General features: G+C 39.5%; 1 long non-coding RNA gene across 1 annotated transcript in view; it reads left to right on the top strand.

Annotated features, from left to right (window-relative positions):
• LOC121313018 overlaps positions 1–12,836 on the top strand; it is a 55,768-nt gene that overhangs the window by 17,041 nt on the left and 25,891 nt on the right. The window contains exon 2 of the long non-coding RNA XR_005949936.1: positions 5,768–5,818. This is a non-coding gene — a long non-coding RNA (uncharacterized LOC121313018). The remainder of the gene's footprint in view (positions 1–5,767; positions 5,819–12,836) is intronic.

The raw sequence follows: 12,836 nt of genomic DNA, 5'->3' as shown, positions 1-12,836 counted from the left end.
ATTGTCCAAAATGTCATAAACTTTGACAATAAACCAGATTATGTACATTTAGAAACATAACTTTCTGCTTACAACTTTATGTTCAAAGCAGTTGTTAGCTGGGTTCTGAAAAAATATAACATTGTATGTCCTCACGTGTTGCTGCAACGTACCTATAATTTCTTTTCATTGTTATCATCCTGACAACTTTTTAAAAGTATAACTTTAAAGTGTGTTTCAAAGCTCTTGCCAAAATGTCTGCTCTAGTACACTGGGATTTAAAAAAACAAAACAAAACACAAGTGCTCTGGCTTTTCTGTTCCGTACCACTGTGCTGTGTTATCTGTTTGACAACGTGGGCAGTAATCCTTACACTATCAGTGCACTGGACTGGACATTTTGAAAAGAGCTTTGAAACAGACTTTGAAGTTATAAGGATAAAAAGCTGTCAGGATGTTAACAATATAAAGAACAATTCCAGGTACGTTATTTAAACAGTTGTAGCAGCATGCGAGGAGGTGTAATGCTATATTTTTCAGAACCCCACTACTTATTCTTTAAGGATCATGTTATAATTTGATTTTGTTAATTATATTTTAAAGTTTTGTACTTTCCCTCCAGTAATTAGTTATTTAACTACAAAAAAGCATTATAGAGTTAAGGCATATGAAATACAGTAATAGTACTATAATCATCATTCGTGTGATACTATTGTACCTATTTTTTTCTGTGTCAAATATAAAATCTCTGAAATTAATCAACAATTCTATTTAATTTAAATGCTGTAAGATACAGTATTTTGGAAATATCTGCCTTACGTTACAAGGAGTGAGACCGAAAGAAATAAGCTGGAATGAAATACACATTTTAACAAACGCACAGCATAGCAAACCTGTCAATGGTGATAATAACGAAGATTATTATTCCAGGCAGCTGCACACATGTCTGGGTCCCCAGACATGTCACAAACCTAAAATGTATTGAACATCAATTGAAGAAGAAACCAAGTTACAGGTCCAAGTGCTGGGAAAATGGAAGCAATCAGAAACAATTCTTCTTTACAAACTGTCAAAAATGTGGACTGACGAGTGCTTCAAGAGGACTAATAGATTTAAATTACAAGTTGCTTTCCCATTGCCTTAGTTAGATTAGTTTACTGTCTTTCTTACTGTCTTTGATTATTTAAAAAGATGATAATCTCACTGTTAAAAAGACAGAAATGCAGATAAACGTGATGTAGAAGTGACCAAGAATCAACATATATATTATGAAGCGTATGAAACTATTGCTGATCTTTTTATCATTTTTTTAAAAAAAAGTAATAAAATAAAAACTTGATACTACTTTATTTCTTCAAAAGGCAATATATACTTGTTTGTTGTTATTATACAGCTAACACGATCTAGCGCTGTTGCTAACGGCCAGCACTAAACCCGGACATGTGGCAAAGTGCCCGCCCCTGTGTATATTTTGTGTTATGTGTTGTGTTTTAATTTTGGTGTATAGTCATTGGTACATGGGATATAAACGGTTCTGTGTAACACGAGTGTTTAAAATGTATACTTGTATTTAGGCATGATTGCACAGCACTTCACGTGCAAGTAAAATGTAATAATGTGAGCACGGAGAATTGCACTTTATTAATTCACGTGCAGTTGTACCGCGACTCCAATTGAATGATTGATTAGCAACCGAGTCTCAGTACAGCTGCATAAAAGCAGCATGTTTTCACATACTCGGGGTTGTGTGTTCGGTGAGTGGAGAATGGGATTGGAGAGGGAGGTAAAAATAATAATAATAATCGTTAAATCAGCTCACCGTGTTTGACTGTATAGTCCGTTTTGTCTGTCTCTTTTGTTTTGGCAAATGTGTCGTGTCCTGTATTTTTTGTTTGTTACAACCTTTTTATTTTCTGTTCTGTTTATTTATTAAATGCTGAGTGAGACCATTCGCTCAGCTCCACCAAACTCCACCTCTCTCTGTCGTTTGTTTCCGGGTTCCTGTTTCTGGTCTGACGTCCCTCACTCCGGCCGTCTTTGTGACAGGACAACATTACACTTGTGTCACGATTAACTGTATTTGCATCACAAGCACTATAGCACTCACTGTGGACTTGTAATCATGTTTATGTTACACGTGGGTGTTTAAAATATCTGGACTATTATTTCAGGACCAACCCGTGGATTAAACAAAGCAATACGCAATGCTGTATTGCATGTTACCATTATTGTTTACTGTTGTCATCAGACTTGGGATTACAAAATAAACCATCATTTCACAAATACTTTGTTGTTTGTCCTTATCTTGAGGATCACCCCTACACCTGCACACTGCAAACCACTTTGCCACAGTCCCCTACCAACAGATATGTTGAAGGGAAAATGTAATTGTTCATGACATTTATCTTTGTGAAGCAACAGAACTTTTCACTACAGAAAAGGAGTTTGTTATAGGCTGCAGCGTTAACAAGGTGAAATGGTTTGGAGTCTATTTTGTCAGGTTTCATTTTCAAATCAATGATTGAATTAATAAATAATCACACTTGTACAAGTCAAGGCCATGGCAGTCCAAATGGTGTGCAAATATTTCACTTCAATCAATGAAAGTAATCCTCTGCTTTACATTTGATAAAGCGGGGAGTAAATGATTAATGCCTCCATTATCTTTCTGAAATCAGGTTAGTCCAGGGCTCAGCATCTGACAAGAATAGTTCTCGAGGCATATCAAATTGCTGTGTATGTACAACGTTTGGTTGGGGAAAAAAATACCTTTCTTTTGCACCTCCATTGATGCATTGGTAAGTTAAAAAAAAAAAAAAACATTAGAACATCACTGTTTGGACAAGTCGATCCTCATTGAAGCTGCTAAAGGGGAACAAAACTAAAGTGGCTTCGGTGGGTTATATTGTACGCTGCTACAATATTTCTTTAAATTACATAATATAGGCGGTAGCTCACTGAAAATGTAAAATCATAAGAACATAAGAACATAAGAACATAAGAAAGTTTACAAACGAGAGGAGGCCATTCGGCCCATCTTGCTCGTTTGGTTGTTAGTAGCTTATTGATCCCAAAATCTCATCAAGCAGCTTCTTGAAGGATCCCAGGGTGTCAGCTTCAACAACATTACTGGGGAGTTGATTCCAGACCCTCACAATTCTCTGTGTAAAAAAGTGTCTCCTATTTTCTGTTCTGAATGCCCCTTTTTCTAAACTCCATTTGTGACCCCTGGTCCTTGTTTCTTTTTTCAGGCTGAAAAAGTCCCTTGGGTCGACACTGTCAATACCTTTTAGAATTTTGAATGCTTGAATTAGGTCGCCACGTAGTCTTCTTTGTTCAAGACTGAACAGATTCAATTCTTTTAGCCTGTCTGCATATGACATGCCTTTTAAGCCCGGAATAATTCTGGTCGCTCTTCTTTGCACTCTTTCTAGAGCAGCAATATCTTTTTTATAGCGAGGTGACCAGAACTGCACACAATATTCAAGATGAGGTCTTACTAGTGCATTGTACAGTTTTAACATTACTTCCCTTGATTTAAATTCAACACTTTTCACAATGTATCCGAGTATCTTGTTAGCCTTTTTTATAGCTTCCCCACATTGTCTAGATGAAGACATTTCTGAGTCAACAAAAACTCCTAGGTCTTTTTCATAGATTCCTTCTCCAATTTCAATATCTCCCATATGATATTTATAATGTACATTTTTATTTCCTGCGTGCAGTACCTTACACTTTTCTCTATTAAATGTCATTTGCCATGTGTCTGCCCAGTTCTGAATCTTGTCTAGATCATTTTGAATGACCTTTGCTGCTGCAACAGTGTTTGCCACTCCTCCTATTTTTGTGTCGTCTGCAAATTTAACAAGTTTGCTTACTATACCAGAATCTAAATCATTAATGTAGATTAGGAATAGCAGAGGACCTAATACTGATCCCTGTGGTACACCGCTGGTTACCACACTCCATTCTGAGGTTTTTCCTCTAATCAGTACTTTCTGTTTTCTACATGTTAACCACTCCCTAATCCATGTACATGTGTTTCCTTGAATCCCAACTGCGTTCAGTTTGAGAATTAATCTTTTGTGCGGGACTTTGTCAAAAGCTTTCTGGAAATCTAAATAAACCATGTCATATGCTTTGCAATTATCCATTATCGATGTTGCATCCTCAAAAAAATCAAGCAAGTTAGTTAGGCATGATCTCCCTTTCCTAAAACCATGTTGACTGTCTCCCAGGACCCTGTTACCATATAGGTAATTTTCCATTTTGGATCTTATTATAGTTTCCATAAGTTTGCATATAATAGAAGTCAGGCTTACTGGTCTGTAGTTACCTGGTTCAGTTTTGTTTCCCTTTTTGTGGATCGGTATTACGTTTGCAATTTTCCAGTCTGTCGGTACCACCCCTGTGTCAAGAGACTGCTGCATGATCTTGGTTAGCGGTTTGTAAATTACTTCTTTCATTTCTTTGAGTACTACTGGGAGGATCTCATCCGGCCCAGGGGATTTGTTTATTTTAAGAGCTCCTAGTCCCTTTAACACTTCTGCCTCAGTTATGCTAAAGTTATTTAAAACTGGATAGGAACTGGATGACATGTGGGGCATGTTGTCAGTATCTTCCTTTGTAAAAACTTGTGAAAAGTAATCATTTAACATATTTGCTATTTTTTTTTCTTCATCTATGATTTTGCCATTTGTATCTCTTAAACATTTAATCTCCTCTTTGAATGTTCTCTTGCTGTTGTAATATTGGAAAAACATTTTGGAATTGGTTTTAGCTCCCTTAGCAATGTTCATTTCTATTTCTCTCTTGGCCTTTCTAACTTCCTTTTTGACTTGCATTTGCAGTTCTGTGTACTCTTTCTGTGTACTTTCTTTTTGGTCCTTTTTTAATGCTCTGTAAAGTGCCTTTTTTCGCTGAATATTTTTTTTAATTGATCTATTAAACCATTTTGGCAATTTAGTTTTACATTTAGATTTGTCTACTTTAGGGATATAATTGTTTTGCGCCTCTAGTACTACGTTTTTGAAGAACAACCATCCTTCTTCTGTGGGTGTTTTCTCTATTTTACTCCAATCTACTTCTGTTAGTCTCTGTTTCATGCCTTCATAGTTTGCTTTTCTAAAATTGTAAACCTTAGCTTTAGTCTTTACTTTTGAGGATTTAAAAAACACTTCAAATGAGACCATGTTGTGGTCTGAGTTTGCCAGTGGTTCTCTGACCTCTGTTTTAGTTATTCTATCTTCGTTATTTGAAAAGACTAAATCAAGGCATGCCTCCCCTCTAGTTGGTGCCTTCACAAATTGTGTTAGGAAGCAGTCATTTGTCATTTCCACCATTTCTATTTCATCCTTCGCGCTACCCACCGGGTTTTCCCATTTTATATGGGGGAAGTTGAAATCCCCCATTAGTATGGCTTCTCCTTTGCTACACACATTTCTAATGTCATTGTATAACAGATTATTGTGCTCACCGTCTGAATCTGGCGGTCTATAGCATGCTCCTATTATTATGCCTTTTGAATTTTTGTCTGTTATTCTGACCCATATTGATTCGGTTTTATTTTCTTTGTCCAGGTTTAACACCTGGGCTTCAAGACTGTTTCTTATGTATAGCGCTACCCCTCCTCCTCTTCTGTCCTGCCTGTCTTTCCTATACAGTGTATACCCACAAATATTATATTACCCAATGCTGCAGATAGTTATTACAAGAACAGGAACTTGGATCTAATACACCATGCTTTCTTAAGGGCTTTGTTAGTAACACACATTTTGTTTTATTTTTAGAAAAGACTGTACAGACAAATGCATCGATGATCACTATGAAAACGTTTTACGGTAAGTAATAATTATAGAAAGTTATTTTAAGACGTCAAAAGAAACTAGGTTTTTAACACTTGTGCTAATACACAATGTTACAAAACAGATAAATGTGGAATTTAACTATGGTACAGGGGCGAGAGAACTAGGGGTACTGGGGGTGCATTATCATTAGCACCCCCTGGTTTGAAATACAGGGGTGCTGTGCACCTGCTGGTGCAATGCTAAATCCTGCTCGTTTTGTAAATCTTATGAGCTATGTGTCCAGAGCACTACACCTTTTCACATTGCTTTGGAACACAAAAGATTATAGACCAATCAGCAGTGACTGTCACAACAGAGGCAGGGTATTTAATAAATCACGGCGTTGCAATCTCGCAAGAGTTGGGTAGTAGTTGGAATGCATTAAATATTAATGTTAAATACTATCACCATTTTAAATACCAATCCTGGCATTTCACTTTAAAAACTCGCACTGACAAACACGATCGTCACAGAAGTCTCTTTTTAGTGATTCAAATGAAAATGGTATTAAGATCCTCCATTTTTACCTTGAATTACCTGTATTACCATGTACTATAAAATAATGCAGAGGAGATATATTTCATAAAGACAAGCTTGAGTTTGGTGGTGTTGCTCTGTTGATTCAGCAGTACAGTATATAGTAATGTTGGAGAGAACTGAAAACCCAGGCTCACTGTCAGATTTTTAAAAGAATAAGTAGCTTTCAAGTACATTTTCCACATATTCTTACTGTCCCCTTACCTTTTTATGTTGTAGTTCTTCCTGCAGTTCAGAAGTTGATCTTATACATACACACACACAGTGGCTCTCAAAAGTATTCACCCCCCTTGAACTTTTCCACATTTTATTGTGTTACAACATGGAATCAAAATTGATTTAATTAGGAGCTTTTGCCACTGATCAACACATAAAAAGTCAAAGTGAAAAATAAAATGTACAGATTATTCTAAATTAATTACAAATATAAAACAGAAAATAATTGATTGCATAAGTATTCATCCCCTTTGCTGTGACACAGCTAAATAAGCTCTGGTGCAACCAGTTGTCTTTAGAAGTCACATTATTAGTTGAATGGAGTCCACCTGTGTACAGTTAAGGTGTTTCACATGATTTCAGGTTAAATACACCTGTCTCTGGTAGGTCCCACAGTTGGTTAGTACATTTCCTAACAAAAACTACATCATGAAAACGAAGGAACATTCAAAGCAAATCCGGAATAAGGTTCCAAAAGCACCAATCAGGGGTAGGATATAAGAACATTTCCAAGGCATTGAATATCCCCCCGGAGCACAGTAAAGTCCATTATTAAGAAATGGAGAGAATATGGCACAACTGTGAATCTGTCTAGAACAGGCCTTCCTCAAAAACTGAGTATCTGGGTGAGAAGGGCACTAGTCAAGGAGGCGACCAAGAGGCCTATGGCAACTCTAAAGGAGTTACAGTCTTCCACGGCAGAGCTGGGAGACGCTGTGCATACGGCAACAATAGCCTGGGTGCTTCACAAAATTGGCCTTTATGGGAGAGTGGCAAAAAGAAAGCCATTGTTGAAAAGAACTCACATCAAATCTCGACTAGAGTTTGCCAGAAGGCATGTGGGAGACTCTGAGACCAGGTGGAAGAAGATTCTGTTGTTTTATAGAGACCAAAATAGAGCCTTTTGGCCTCAACGCTAAGCGCTATGTTTGGTGCAAGCCTAACACCGCACATCATCCTGATAACACCATTTCCCTACTGTGAAGCATGGTGGTAGCAGCATCGTGCTATGGGTATGCTTCTCTGCATCAGGGCCTGGAAAGCTTGTGAAGATAGAGAGCAAAATGGATGCAGCAAAGTACAGAGAAATCCTGGAGGAAAACCTGCTGAAGTCTGCAAGAGACATGGGACTTGGGAGAAGATTCATCTTCCAGCAGGACAATGACCCCAAACATATAGTCAAAGTCTCACTGGAGTGGCTTAAAAACAAAAAAGATCAATGTCCTGGAGTGGCCCAGTCAAAGGCGGGACCTGAATCTAATTGAGAATATGCGGAAAAAGTTGAAAATTGCTGTTCACCAAAGGTCCCCCATCCAACTTGACGGAGCTTTTTTTTGGGTTGCAAAGAAGAATGGGCAAAAATTGCATTGTCCAGATGTGCAAAGCTGGTAGACTCCAAATAGACTAATCTCTGTAATTGCTGTCAAAGGTGTTTGTAATTAATTTAGAACAATTTCTAGATGAATTCTTTTGAGATCCACTGTGTGTGTGTGTGTGTGTGTGTGTGTATAAAGCACGCACACACACACACACATATATATATATATATATATATATATATATATATATATATATATATATATATATATATATATATATATATATAGTGCCTATAGAAAGTCTACACCCCCTTGAACTTTTTCACATTTTGTTGTGTCAGTGCCTCAGAGTTTCATGCATTTAAATGAGGATTTTTTCCCACTTATCTACACACCATACTCCAAACTGTTAAGGGGAAAAAAGATTTTATTGAGAAGAAAAAAATATATATTAAAAATACAAAACTGAAAGATCGTAATTGGATAAGTCTCCACCCCCCTGAGTTAATACTTGGTGCACCTTTGGCAGCAATTACAGTTGTGAGTCTGTTGGGATAGGTCTCTACCAACTTTGCACACCTAGATTTGGCAATATTTGACCATTCTTCTTTACAAAACTGTTCAAGCTCTGTCAAGTTCCTTGGGGAGCGTTGATGGACAGCAATTTTCAAGTCATTCCACAAATTTTCGATTGGATTTAGGTCGGGGCTCTGACTGGGCCACTCAAGGACATTTACCTTTTTGTTCCTTAGCCACTCCAGTGTAGCTTTGATTGTGTACTTTGGGTAATTGTCATGCTGAAAGGTGAACTTCCGTCCCAGTTTCATCTTTCTTGCAGAGGGCAGCAGGTTTTCCTCAAGGTCTTCTCTGTACTTTGCTCCATTCATTTTCCCTTCTATCCTGACAAGTGCCCCAGTCCCAGCCGATGAGAAACATCCCCATAACATGATGCTGTCACCACCATGCTTCACAGTAGGGATGGTGTTCTTTGGGTGATGTGCTGTGTTGGGTTTGCGCCAAACATAACGCTTTGCATTTGGCCAAAAAGTTCCGTTTTAGTTTTGTCAGACTACAAAACTTTTTGTCACATGGCTACAGAATCTCCTGAGTGTTTTTTTTTTGCATATTTCAAACAGGATTCAAGGTGGGCTTTCTTGAGTAATGGCTTCCTTCTTTCCAGCCTACCATACAGGCCAGATTTGCGGAGTGCTTGGGATATTGTTGTCACATGCACACTTTGACAAGTCTTGGCCATAAAAGCCTGTAGCTCTTGGTAGCCTCTCTGATCAGTCTCCTTCTTGCTTGGTCATCCACTTTGCCTTTCAGCAACTTTGTCCCAGAGTTCTTTTGAAAGCACCTTGGTGCTCATGGTTGAGTCTTTGCTTTGAAATGCACTACCCAGCAGAGGGAAACTACAGGAACTGCTGAATTTATCCTGAAATCATGTGAATCACTACAATTTAACATAGGTGGAGGCCACTTAACTTGATGTGTGATTTTGAAGGCGATTGGTTACACCTGAGCTAATTTAGGATTGCTATTACAAGGGGGGTGGACACTTATCCAACCAAGCTATTTCAGTTTTTATTTTTAATTCATTTTCAATCAAATGTCTAGAATATTTTTTTTAACTTGGAAGTTGTGGCGTAGGATGTGTAGATAAACTACTAACATTTTAGTTCCAGGCTATAAGGCAAAAAAAGGTGAAAATTTGGGTGTGCAGACTTTATATAGGCACTGTGTGTGTGTGTGTGTGTGTGTATGTGTGTATATATATATATATATATATATATATATATATATATATATATATATATATATATATATATATATATATATATATGTGGAAGGGGTGTGGGTAATTCACTGACCAGGAGACAGACAGGTGTACTTGGAAACACCACACAGGTGCCCAGTTTTATTTTAGACCGGTTCTTTATTTTTCTCCGGCAGAGGGCACTGTTGACCGTGGGCTGCCTATCAACGATGATAGACAGCACCACGGAAATACCACAGCTGGTACACAAACAGCAAATGCACTCGCAGGTGCTCAAAGAAAGAATAATGAAAACAGAAGGCGAAAAGAACAAGGGAAAACAAAACAGTAACAAAACTACAAATTAAAGGTGCTGCACTCGGCAGCGTTATCCCGGTCGCCGCTACCTGCACGACCCGGATCACCGTCCTACTCTATCGGCTATCTAGCCTGCTCTTTCACAATACGCCGGGGTCTGCCCAAGGATTCCCCGCTCTCTCTCTCTCTCTATGAATCTTTATTTCTCTCCCGGCTGATTCCCGGTCCCGAATCAAAGCTTCCGCACTCTTAGCGCGTCTAAGTGGGCAGACCTGAGGAAACAGCAGAGCGTTATTTTATAGGACCAACAATCACCCAAGACATGCCTCTCAGCCATTCAGAGAGGGGGAAAGTCCACACACCCACTTTCCCACCTCCCCGTGTCACTGCCATGACTCACAGGCGGTTGTTGGGCGACTGCCGCCCTCTTCCTGCAGCCTGTGAACACGCCAGTCAGTACAGATCTCTCCCTGTTACATATCCTTCCCCTCAGAATGACACCACCGGTTCATTCGAAAATCTTACACCCCCATGCCTTCCCGAGAGAAAAAGTCTGCGTTTTGATGCAGCTTTTCTGCTCGGTGGACTACCCTGAAGGCATAGGGCTGCAAGGCCAAGTACCACCGTGTGATTCTGGCGTTGCTGTCTTTCATCCTGTGAAGCTATGCTAATGGGGCATGATCTGTAACCAGGGTGAAGTGTCGCCCCAGGAGGTAGTACCGGAGTGACTCGACTGCCCATTTTACCGCGAGACACTCCTTCTCGATGGTGCTATAATTTTTCTCGCGGGGAAGGAGCTTCCTGCTGATATACAGGACCGGGTGCTCGCTTCCCCGAACCTCCTGCGACAACACTGCCCAGAGACCTGTCTCTGACGCATCCATCTGCAGGGTGAACCTCTTACCAAAATCCGGGCTGCATAGTACTGGCTTACTACACAGCCTCCGCTTCAAGGCGAGAAAGGCCCTCTGGCACGACTCCGTCCACTGAACCGTATTTGGGGCAGTCTTCCGGGTGAGTTGGGGCAAGACATAGCTTGCCCACTGGGCTTGGGGCCACCTGGCCGAGATCGCCATAGCCTTGAACACCTCTAAGTAGGTGTCCGGTCGATCCTCGGCCGTCATTTTGGTGGGTCTCTGGATGGAGTGGTCTGGAGCTGCAGGTCTAGCCGCCCCCTGCACTGCCGCGGTGAGCGTCTGGCGCAGGAGGTCTATCATTGCGGCAAACTGAGTCGCATCCATCGCTAGTCTGCTCCTTCTCTAGCTGCACTGCTTGGGGCAGTGCCAGTGAATCCCACTGCTGACACCACGTGTGACAGGGTCTTCCTCGAGTCACGTGTGTGGGTCGCCGCTGTTCAAGCATACAGAGAGACAGACGTGGTGTTGAAACACCGGCACAGGCGCGCAGGGTTTATTAACAAAAACATAAAACGAAAGTAAAATAAATACAAATGGTCATGTGACATTGCCAACGATGGTAACGCACAGAGGACTGCTACAGCAAGCTGTACAAAAAAATAATGCTAAATAAAACAGCACAAAAAACTATCAAAATAAAGGTGCTGTAATAATGGCGTGCGCTACTCCCTAAGACATGGAGGTCCCGCTTTATATACCTTGCTCACTATACATTAGTGGGATTTACAATCCTTGAACTAATCTTTTCTGTTCAATCATAAACAAACCCCGACTTCCGACTACTAGCAGGGCCGTCGGCGGTTTCGCTTCTAATTCCGGGTCACTCTCACGGCGATCAGGATTGCACAGCCAGGTCTCCATGTCCGGGTAGTGTGGACGATCTTTTGCCCGTTGTCCAAGGCTGCTGCACAGCCACGAACAAGTAAAATTCACCAGTAATAACTTGCTAATATAAGTATCGGCCTGCTGTTAATCATACTGTTTTCCTAGAGATTGCTGTTCTAGTTTCATATTTTCTAGTTTCATTGTATTAATGATAACAAACAGCATTAATACAATTGTTAGAAAATATTAGACATGCATGTTTTACCTGCATGGTGATACCACCTTTTTTCTTGGTGACAGAAACAGTGATTGTAGAAAGAGATTTCTACTACCTGAGTGATACTGAAAAATAAATTGTGTTCGTTACACAGTTAATAAGCAACACTGTCTAAAGGCCATCCTCCACATTGTGCTTCAGGCTCAAACTGTTCTTTGATTATGTGTGATGGGTGCTTATACTTCCTAGAGAAGCGTATTTGTTTTGAACAAACTCGGTTTCATCATTGAGGCATCATGAACCCTATTTATTGTGTTTTTGCTCTCCTAGTTGGCTCAAAATAAACCACTTATCACGTCAAGCCCTTATTATACTACCGAAAATCCCAATGAAACTAGAACAGCAATCTCTAGGAAAACAGATTGCTTAACAGCAGGCCGATACTTATATTAGCAAGTTATTACTGGTGCACAAAGACGAACAAATCCCTAAAAATCCCTTTTATGTCTAAAAGGTATGCATTTCTACACAATAACACCATCATTTATTTCTCCTGTGCAAGAACCAATAATTTCACTATACATTATTTTCCGTAGAGACATTTCTAAGTATATGACCTATATACGATACCTGAAACCTAAACTCATCCTTTGAAATGGAGTCTGGGAAGCAATCTGAGTTTTCTCTCTCTGAAACTGATTATTAGTAAGACTAAAATAAGTAAGCAACATCACACATATTTATTTTATTTATGAATATTTACATTTTTATTATGAAAACAAATTTCCCTTGTGCATTATCAAAATTGAAACCAGCTATTTGTTCTTTGTTTCTATTGTAGTCCATCTTTAATTACAGGTTTCCAGGATCACAGGGATGCCAAGGTTGGCAAAGTCTGTGAATTCTA

Source organism: Polyodon spathula, chromosome 3, assembly GCF_017654505.1.
Source record: "Polyodon spathula isolate WHYD16114869_AA chromosome 3, ASM1765450v1, whole genome shotgun sequence".
NCBI lineage: Eukaryota > Metazoa > Chordata > Actinopteri > Acipenseriformes > Polyodontidae > Polyodon > Polyodon spathula.
Note: the sequence above shows the minus strand (reverse complement) of the source record. Positions and strands in the feature narration are given on the sequence as shown.